This window comes from Asparagus officinalis, chromosome 1, assembly GCF_001876935.1.
Source record: "Asparagus officinalis chromosome 1, Aspof.V1, whole genome shotgun sequence".
Taxonomy (NCBI): domain Eukaryota; kingdom Viridiplantae; phylum Streptophyta; class Magnoliopsida; order Asparagales; family Asparagaceae; genus Asparagus; species Asparagus officinalis.
The window spans coordinates 37,143,237-37,155,055 of NC_033794.1; the positions used below are offsets into that span (position 1 = coordinate 37,143,237).

The 11,819-nt window shown below is 35.3% G+C and overlaps 1 pseudogene; it reads left to right on the forward strand.

Annotated features, from left to right (window-relative positions):
* The window catches only part of LOC109822870, a 33,199-nt pseudogene extending 33,142 nt beyond the window's left edge, over positions 1-57 (forward strand).

Here is an 11,819-nt window from a genome sequence, read left to right on the forward strand (position 1 = left end):
TACCCAGATGTTAAGCCGATCGCCTATGCAAACAATTTCCTCTGAATGTTTCGTTGATTCCTGGAAAATCGTACTCCGGTTTCTACCTTGCCATTGGATATTAGGCCCTTGGTGATTTGTACAATGCTAGTCAGCGGCAAAAGCTTCTCCGGAGCCTTTTTGTATTTTTCATTTTGCCAATTAAATATAAATGTAATCTCTCTCTCTCTCTCTCTCTCTCTCTCTCTCTCTTATAAAACAAAACTTGTGTCAACTTAAGTAGATAACAAAAAGTTATCCACCAAACTTTTTAGCCACTCATATTACCTAGGGATCCTTGCATGATATGAGAATACTTTTTATATTAATAAACGAGTGTGGTTAGGAAGTTTGGTGGACATCTATATACGTCATTACGTATATATAAGATCCCCGCCTATCGAGTAAACTAATATACACACCTAGATGAGTATAATAATATAGTAACCTATAATAACCTAGGTATATATCCACTATATGACCCTTATAATTAAGGCACCTACGTATAGCTATACATATAATAACTATCTAGAACGTATATAAATACTATACCTATACGTTTTGTACTCTACTACTATGAATCAAAGGATGCAAAATCTTAGCCCTCTAACCTAATATGCTATTTTACGTAAGGACTGCTCTTTCTTTAGGGTGGCATCTAAGGACTGAAAGCAAATCTTAACCCTCTAATTTAAAATAACACAAACTAATTCCATCCCTCTCATATCTTCATTCCACCCCGCCCCCCCACCCCCCCACAAAAAAATCAGCCCCCTTCCCCCCCAAATTAGATCTGAGATCTCAGTTCTCACTCTCGCCTCTCTCCCCTCTCCTCCTCTCATCGCCCCGCGTCCTCCGTCGTCCCCACCCGTCGTCCCTACTCGCTGACTCCTCGCTGCCGTTCACCCGCACTCTCCTCTCCGTCACCCGCCCACCCTCGTCGCCTAGCCGCCCTCGACTAGCTAAGGTATTATCTTTAATCTTAATTTGATGATTTTTTTTTCATTTCGATGTGTTTGTCATAATAAAGTTGCAATTTTTTTGTAGATGAAAAATATTGTTGGTGGAGGTCGAGAAAGTTAATGGAGGGTCAAAACAAAGTAGTTTGCAAGTTTATTTTCCTCGAGTTACAAAAAATTAATCATGTGTTTCAGTATAATGTGATAATTTGAACTAAAGTTATGTATATATGGATGCAATTATGTGTTCTTTGAACCGTGTGGTTATTTGTACATTAAGTTTGCGAGTTGATAATGTGGTTGTATGGATTAATCATGTGTTCCGGTATAATGTGATAATTTGAACTAAAGTTATGTTTGTATGGATACAATTATGTGTTCCTTGAACTGTGCGTACCTTAAGTTTACGAATTGATAATGTGGTTGTATGGATTAATCATGTGTTCTAGTATAATGTATGGATACAATTATGTGTTTGTTGAACCGTGTGGTTATATGTACCTTAAGAGTTACAAAAATTGAATAAGGAGTTACAATTTTTTTTTCTAGAATTATGAGTTATAAAATAGAGATAACTGGGTACAAATTGGTCTAAATAGTTATAAAAAATGATAAGGAGTTATAATTTTTTTTTCCAGAACTGAGAGCTATAAAATTTCAATAACTAAGTACAAAACTGGACTAAAGAGTTATAAAAAATGAATAAGGAGTTACAAATTTTTTTTCCAGAACTATGAGTTATAAAATAGAGATAACTGGGTACAAAACTGGAATAAATAGTTACAAAAAATGAATAAGGAGTTACAACATTATATCTGTGTTAAATTATATTGTTATAATTTGAATAAGGAGTTACAATTTTTTTAATTTACTTATTGGGTATTTCTTTATAATTGAATGGACTGATCATCAAATGGGCATTTCAGTTATTTTACATTTAGAAATGACGAAGAGGGGTTTGGTGAGAAAAGTGTGAAAGATTAGGTGGTTTTGTGAGACACCTCATGGTTGTAGGGGTGTACTCTTATCTTCAAAGTTGAGTAGAGCTATCTATAATATATCTAAATTTTAGGAGGTTTTCTCAAATTAAAATAGTTGAGAGGGAGTTTTTAAGACATCTACCACAATCGAAATTTTCTTCTAAAATTAACCCTAAAATCATGAATGCAATATTATAATTAAATTTGATAAATTCAACTTCCTCTTGAAATAATATTGATCATTTTGTTCTTTTTTATTTATTTGATATCATGTCTTTATTGATTTTTATAAAGAGGTTATTTTAGTTCACTCGTGTCTCTTTTTAAAATATTAATAGTACATAAGACAACATTAAAAACATATAATTTGTAAACATTTATAACATTAAAAAATCCAATTATAAAAATATTCTCTACGATCTAAAAAATAAAAAATTATTTACACAAATCCAAAATATTTGGATTTTGAAGATGTTTAATGGATGTTTTAAAATCATATATACTTTTCTAAGTAAGTTAAAATTTAATACAAATATCACAAGATTGGGATTTAAACATGAGATGTTTTAGATTAAGTTAATACATAAAGGCTTTATATCTCATTAGCTGCAATATTTTATTTGTAAGACTCGTCATGCGAGCATGGGCAAAATACTTTAAGCTATTGTGTGTGTGTGGGGGGCAATTTAATAAATTCTGGTAACTAGCTGCATATTCTTTAAGCTATTAGTATGGGTGCACGTGTGCTGCACGTGTATTTAATTTTACGTTTATTTTTTATGATGATACCTTTTGTGTGTGTGAACTATCCTTTGAAATGATCATCATTAGTAACTTCAGAAAACTCAAATGCAAAAAAGCACTATCATTTTATGTTTGTTAAGAAAAATTTTAGGGATAGCAAGTGTAGTGGATAATCATAATGTTCGTTTAAAGATATATAAGTGTAATAGAAAAAAGTTTAGGGATAGAAGCTCCTCTTTGAAGATTTTTTACACATGCATTTAATATGTTTAAAAAATACTTGGTCAATCATTTTATGCATGAGAGAGGCTATCAAACATGTTATTTTCAAATTAATGTTAAGTTGAATTAGCACACAAATCTTCTAGTCTGGAGATTAATAAATTGATATTTTTGTGTGTGTCATTGTTCTTGTTCTTGTTCTCATGTTCCTATGGGATTAATCGGATCATTGGTGGGGCAAGTAATTTAACAAAAATAAAAATGCCTTAGAGACCGTAAAATAGGGGACCTTGAGTGGGACATGTGAGGTGTCGCCTCCATGTCCCGTGATGCACTATTCATGAACAGTGCATCATGGGACAGGGAGGCGACACCTCACCTGTCCCATGCAAGGTCCCATATTTTGGAGTCCCTGTAGCAACACTCTAACAAAAATAAAACAACATATTTCCATCCCGCTTTTCATGGCAACAAAAGCTAATAATATAAAGATCCAAATAGTACCTCGACAACTGAAGCTCTAGCAAAAATAAAATATTAAACTATGGTTCCACACCCCCCCTCTCTCCCCCTCTAGTTATGTATCTCATTCATGAATCATAGCTTATTATTTTCTTATTTTAATTTCACGCTAAGATGATAATAGATAGATAACTATTCCTCTTTTACATTCACTTTTTATTTTAAATATCATATCTTAAGTTTTATTTTTCAATGTATAGATAAGTGCACGTGCGTTGCACGTGAACAATTGAAGTATTGTTCATTAGATTTGATATTTAATAAAAACTAACAATTAAAATTTATTGAACTAACTATTTTAAACAAAACTAATAATACTAATAACATAATAATTTTATACGACTAACACTAATAAACTAATAATTTAGTAACATGAATATTAAAAAATAATAATTTATTTGAACTAATAATTTCAATAATAATATTTAATTTTAAACTAACAAATTAATATTTATTAAAGTAAATTATTTATAATTTAGTTAAATCTAATTTATTAATATTTTATAAGTATTAGTTTTATTAGAATTAATAAATGTTAATTTATTAGATAATTGATAAGCTAAAATTAATAAAATAATTTGATATTGATTAGATGAATATTTATGTGATATTAATTTGCAAATACTAAAAATATTAGTTTAAAGCATGAATTTTCATAAAAGTAACAAAAATTCATAAATGTAGAAAGTTCCACGATATTGAAAGAGCTAAAAGTGATTAATAGAAATCCTAAGGAAAAAACAAAAAAGGTCCAATGCATTATTACCTTGCAAAAATTGAGCCTTCCTTAAATTAAATTTGTCACTATGATCCTATTTGAAGCATCAAATGTCATGAAACTAACAAACAATCAAGGTCATCATTTATAAAAAAAATCTATAAATTTAAAAAGCTCCTTGATATCAGAAGAACTAAAAGAGAGCAGTATAAATCCTACTTATGTTCTCATAGACAATGCATATAAATTTAACTCCAATATATAAACTAATAATTTCAATTCAAAGTAGTTATTTTCTCGAAAATCAAGTTCTAAACTTTCACATACCAGCTTGACGACCACTTTGTCTTTGCGCTGTATATTAATACATGCACCTACAACATTAGACATTAAATACACAAATTGTTCATTAATGAAAACTTAAGGATAACTGATATCGAGATTCAACTCACTAAAATATTTCTTGCTGAAGGATCCGCTCCAAATCTTCCCTAGTATTTTTTTCATGGTAGGAAACTGAGAAAGAATGAAGTGTTCATGCTTCTATGGAAGAGTAAAAAAATTCTGTTAGAGCCTCTCAAGTTTCCTGGTTATAAAGATTTTTTTTATGATGAAGAGGAGATGAACCAATGAAATGAACAGTAATTTGAATTCAATTAAGGGAGGGCATTGATGATGGTAAAATCTTGCATCTGTTATAGAAGAAATTAAAAATTTTGAATTACGCGGTTAGTTATTAGAGGTAATGTAGAATATTTAATGAAGATTAATATTAGAGAGCATAATTGTGATTATTAAAATTTAAGAGAGTAAAAAGGTGAATAGAATTGATTGCAAAGTGATGGAGAGATTAATGTTGTGATTATTAAAATTTGAGGAGTAAAAAGGTGAATAGAATTGATTGCAAAGTGATGGAGAGATTAATGTTGTGATTATTAAAATTTGAGAGAGTAAAAAGGTGAAAGAATTGATTGCAAAGTGATGGAGAGATTAATGTTGTGATTATTAAAATTTGAGAGAGTAAAAAGGTGAAATTTGCATTAGTAGAGAGGATAGTAAATCATGTAATGCATGCATTAAAAGAGAGCGGGGAAATTGATTACAAAATGATGGAGAGATTAATGAATAGAATTAAAGAACATTGAAGTTATGGGTAAGTGATTAAATGAAAAATTGATAGATAATTAATTAAGAGTTTAAGAATGTGCGGAGGCTATAGATGAGTACTTTATTGAATAAAAAAAAATTATATTTTATAATAGAAAATTTTCACCCAACTCATACTATGGCCCACACATAACCCCCAATTATTGAGTATATAATATTATACTACATTATTGTATATAGTTGTTTGCTTATGATATAATGAATAGAATAATATAATTTGTAAAATTATCTTTATTTTAATATAATTTAATTTCAACCTACTCAATGGTGAACATACCACGCCACACATATAAAAATTATAATGTGTATAATAGAATATACAATATTTGTACATATTTCTTTGATTATGATGTAATGTGTAGTATAATATAGTTATAATATATGTACAATACAATATAACTACGCAAATTTACTAATTAGTAAAACTATCTATATTTTAGTATAAAAATAGATAATTGAATAATAATAATCATAACTAATTAAGTTGATTTATTTATGTAATGTATGCATGTGATCATGTATGTATGTGATGTGATTATATATGCATGTTTTTATTTTATATATTTATATGTGCATGTATGTGTTTAGAGGGTATTTTTGAAGAAATATTTTAACATACCAACACACTTTTATAATAGTATTAGATTTTTTGTGATAAACCATAGCTGGAAAATTTGTCCAGTTATTAACTGGTGGTGTAATGTACTTTTTCTTTCTTTTTAATTTGCTCTTTTAGAGAAGTTTTCGATCACACTGTAATTAATGGAAAAACAGAATGTCAATCCATGTTCTGTACTATGCTAAAATTCCTTCTTATTTCTGAACTCTTGTGAAAGATCATATATATCTAATCTAATACTATTATAAAAGTGTGTTGGCATGTTAAAATATTTCTTCCAAAAATACCCTCAAATTTATGTTAAAACATATACATACATAACATAACACATACATAAAACATACAAATTTATGTTAAAACGCATACATACAAAACATAACACATACATAATAAAACATATAGATACATGCATAAACCATAACTATGTATATTTGCAATTGTTTTATTAAATATTAATTGTAATTGATAAGATATCAGTTACAATTTATTTTTTCCCTCCACTCCTCACTTGAAAAAACGCACTCATAACTATGTATGTATGTAATTGTCACTCCTTTATATATCTGTAATTGTTTTATTAAATATTAATTGCAATTGATAAGACATAAGTTACAATTAGTTGTTTCCCTCCACACCTCACTTGAAAAATCGCACTCTTAACTATGTACTAAATGTTATGTAATAAATACTCCTCTGAATTTCATTCACTACCACTATTCAATTAAACCCCCATTTTCTGCTATTAATATGGTCACTCCATTATAATTTGAAATTGTTATATTAAATATTAATTGTAATTGATAAGACATCAGTTACAATTGATTTTTTCCCTCCCCACCTCACTTGAAAAACTGCACTCATAACTATGTAATAAATGTTGTTTACACTTTTGTATCTTCTATCTCATTTAAATATAATCCAAACTCAACTTTCATCTTATAAAATCTTATCAAATCCTACCAAAAAAAAAAGGTAGAGATGGAAGCAACACTATGTGATTCAAAAAGGTTAAAAAAGCATATATTTTGTAAGGTATTAACTCCGAATTATCTCTATAAATTATATTTTTTTGTAAAGCATGTCATCTGATCAAGGTGAAACTAATGATCAAGCCAACATCCCGATTCGAGAGTTAAAAATTTATCAAAAATAATGGATTATAAATGTTCGTGTCTTATGTAATACTATAGACTCCTTTAAGAATGGAGAAGGGAATAAGCAAAAGTTGATTCGAATTGATGAAGAGGTTAAACGAATTTCACATTGTTATTATTCCATATAATTTTCATATTACCTTGATTACGTAATTTATTCTACATTGTGCCTTTTACAGGAAACACGTATCCAAGCAATTTTATTTAATAAGCTGATAGAAAAGTTCAGCGGTGTTATGGTCGGTCACCATACTAAAATAGAGATATCGGGAGAATGTTTGCATAAGCCCAAGCGAGCTATGGTCCAAATCAACTTAGAGGCTCAAAAGCCCAGTCAGAGCCAAGTCCCTCGACTAGATGAGCAGACAAGCCATATTTTGATCAACAAGTCATCATGACCGACTTGAAGTGCGGGATCAGTCGTCCCCTCACAATTAAGATGACTCCTCAAGCAGACGACTCGACTATACACCCGACCCGAAGCCCACTCGACTATCGGGTCACCAAATCATAATGATGGCTCGCAGATCAACCCGCCTCGACTAAAGGGACAAGAGGTGAACAAGATCATTTCAAATGTCAATCGACACAATAGTACTGATTAGTCCCATCAAGATCTCTATTCTGACAACCCTCATGCCTCAGTCGCTTATTCCGCTTACAAGTCATTTCCCAGAAAATTATCATGATGCTTCTCTGTGCACGAATGACTTCTCCTCCAATCGTCAGCCGCCTCCTGGAGAGAGAAGGATGACCACACAGTTGACCTATCCTACACTCTGCCTCTCGACAAACCCAGGGCACTGAGAAGACATTTCTCCCTTGACACTGAATGACTTCCCTTCCAGTCGTCTGCCGACACCTGGAAGGAGAAAGATGACTTAGCAGCCTGTTTGTTCACCTTTCAAACTGCCTCCTGTGTGTAGTCAACAAAAACTGAGGGTCAAACTCCTGGAGGTGGGGTGGCTATAAAAGGAGGTAAGGAAGGTAAGAGCAGGGGGTGGGATCTTTACTTCTTCTTACAATTGCGCTTTACTCCCCTTTGGGATCTTTTTTTTTACATCAAGAGCATTTTAATAACTCTCGATAAAAACTCTCTGCAAGGACCTCAATGGCCCAAGGGCCTCTCAAAAAACCCTCCCCAAGTTCACTAACTGACTTAACCATCGGAGGTACCACATGGAAACTAGCCCCATATTCCTGTGATTCTTACATGTGCAGACTATCAGTCCACCCTGCATGCTCAGTATTGGGCATAAAGTCAGAGGAGGAGTCGGTCCCAACATTTATCCTCTCTTTCTTACCCATCATCGCTAGGATCGAAACTATATCCGATAGCGAGAAATCCCCATCGACTGTTTGTTCACGAGCATCAATAGTTTGGTGCCCACCATGGGGCCAAAGCTTCAACGCATAGGGCTCTCGCCAACAAGAAGCCCCCATCATAAAAGTTGTCTGGGCCACCTTCGTCAAGCAATATCTTACAAAAGCTCAAATAATGGAATATCAGGCCTAACAGAGCAACCGACGATGGACAAGCAAGATCTGTTAAAAATCACCATGTCCACCGTCCACCGGTAATGATCTCAGCAAAGCCTCCAAGCAGGTCCTTGGCTGATGAAATGGCAAATATTCCAGTAACTCAACAACACCTAAAAAGCCTAACAGCTCACCATCAAGAGAAAGAGCAATCCCTGATTCCGAATGTTACTCAGTTTGGCAACAAAGGCAGCCAATGAAGCAACAACTCACTCTCATCAAGGCAGGAAGGTTCATAGGTGAAAAAGAAACAGCCAATGAAGCTCCGTCTCAGTGACTTTATCCCCAGCCAAAAGCCGTCTTCAAGATATACACGGACAAGAAACATGAAGTCGGCATCATCCGACGGAATAAATATGAATGAATTATACTCTATCATGTATAAATTCTAATAATCAATGAAAATGTCAAAAATGAAAAGAAAGACATTAAAGACCTAGTCAGCTGGGCACCCGACTAAGTCGATGAAAATCCTTGGTACCTCCTCAGGGTAATACCAAGGCACAATCCTTTTTGTTGTTTCCCACAGGCGATTCCCGGCCCTAGGGAAAAATGCAAGCCCTTGGCTCTTCTTAAATGTAATCCTAAGGCATAACATATGGTTCGATTCTGTCTGCTCTCATCGACCATAGCGACATAAAGTCTTTGGCCCCCTAATCTGGGTAAGCCCGAGGCACAATGACTCCTCAGTTGGTTATAAGACCTCAGTGCCACCCCAGGATAGGCCCAACACTCGACGACTTCTCAATCAACAGTTTTGGCACCACCGCAGGATAGGCCCAAGGCATAATGACTCCTTAGTCGGTTACAAGACCTCGGCGCCGCCTCAGGATAGGCCCGACACTCGACGACTTCTCAGTCAACAATTTTGGTGCCACCTCAGGATAGGCCCAAGACATAACGACTCCTTAGTCGGATACAAGACCTCAGCGTCGCCTTTGGATAGCACAAGGCATGACGACTCCATAATCGATTACAGGGCCTTGGCACCACCTCAAGATGGACCCAAGGCACAACGACTTCTTAGTCGGCATAAAGTCCTTAGCCCCTAATCTAGGTAAGCCCGAGGCACAACGACTCCTTAGTCGGTACAAAGCCTTTGGTACCTAATGTAGGTAAAACCAAGGCAAAACGACTTCTTAGTCGACATCAAAACCTAGTCACCTAGGCACAACGACTTCTCAGTCAGAACAAAGCTCTTGGCTCTTCTTAAAGGTAAGACAAAGGCACAACGTATGGTTCGATTCCTTCTGCTCTCATCGTCCATAGTGGTAAAAGCCTTTGGTACCTAATCTAGGTAAAACCAAGACAAAATGACTTCTCAGTCAGCATCAAGACCTAGTCACCTAGACACAGTGACTTTTCAGTCAAATCAAAACCCTTGATCCCTAATCTAGATAAAATCAAGGCAAAATGACTTCTTAGTCGGGAAAAAGCTCTTGGCTCTTTCTAAAGAATAAGTCCAAGGCAAAATGACTTCTCAGCCGGAACAAAGCCCTTGGTCCCTAATCTGGGTAAAACTAAGGTAAAACTAAGGTAAAACTAAGGTAAAACAACTTCTCAGTCGGGAAAAAGCATTTGGTCCCTAATCTGGGTAAAACCAAGGCAAAACGACTTCTCAGTTGGGAAAAAAACCCTTGGTCCCTAACCTGGATAAGTCTAAGGCAAAATGACTTCTCAGTCGGAACAAAACCCTTAGTCCCTAATCTGGGTAAAACCAAGGCAAAACGACTTCTCAATCTGGAAAAAGCCCTTGGCACTTCCTAAAGAATAAGACCAATGCACAATGACTTCTCAGTCGGCACAAAGCCCTTGGCACTTCCTAAAGAATAAGCCCGAGGCAAAATGACTTCTCAGTCGACACAAAGTCCTTGGCACATCCTAAAAGATAGACCTAAGGTTCAATGACTTCTTAGCCGGTTCCAAAACTGTTGATTCCGTATCAAAAGTTGCCCAAGGTACAAAGAATCCTCAAGTCGGCGCTATATTTATGGTTCCCTACCTAGATGAACCCAAGAAAAGGCCCCAAGGGACCGACATTACTGGGAAAAAGTAGAGTTTCAACATGTTCAAATCATTTCAATAACTCTCAAAAGTAAAAGATAGGAGAAATCACTCTCATTCAAAAAGGAGTTTTGTACATCTCTTTTTTATAAAAAAGGGGCCCAACAGGGCTTGCAAAAAAAAGAAAAAAAAGAAGAAAAAGAAAAGAGAAAGAAAGAGAAAGGGGGAAGGAGAACGACATCTATTCTTAAAGCTCTTTCCTAAGGCTTAGGGTCATCACCCTCAGAATCTCTCTTCATCTTCTTTAAAGGCCTTCTGGAAGAACTCGGCTCCTCCGAGTCAGCACCTCTTTTACAGACCTCGATTGGTAGAGGAAGGACTGTCACTTCGGAGCCGGAGGAGGACGAGGAGGACCCTCCCATCTCTAGGAATTCTTCTCCATCCAAAGCTCTAGACTCTTGAAGACGGAGAATACCATGAAGCTTCTCGAGATCTTTGGCCTCATGGTCACTAAGAGCCCTTCACTCTAGTACCTTCTCCTGCACCTCGGGCCAACCCGAGCAGGACAATATATTATTGGTGCCGAAGACCCAGACGAAGAGTCTCTTCCATTCTTTGTTCAGCTCTGGGAGGTCGGTATCCAAGCAGAAACTACCTCGATAGCAAAAGAAATAGTGGGGGTCCCCCTCAGCGGACCCCACACTGACCACGTGCCCCAACAAGCTAATGCTGAGCACCACATCTGCCTCGGAGCAGACGTCTATAAACACTATCAAAGTGCAGATGGTATGTGGGTGGAATTGGCAGGGGAAACCCCAAGAGCCGCAAAAACCTCCCTAACAAAGGGATGTAGTGGCAGGGGGGGGGGGCACTGCAGATGCGCCAGATAAAGAGGTACTCGATCTCCACCGTGCATATGCACCGAAGTTAGGTTGTTCGGTGCCCCTATGGTCATCATCACACGAGAGATGTCATATTCATCATGTAACCAGTTTGCCTCGTCTAATGTCGTCTTCGACCTAGACAGATAAAGGACCCTGAGCTTCCTCTCGCGGTCATTCTAAGGAAAGGCCATGATAAAATCTCTTAGGAAGAAGTGAAAGAATGTACGAAGAGAAATGTTCTTGAGATAGAGTACTCTTTCAACAGCGTCGGCAACTATTTATAAGCCCC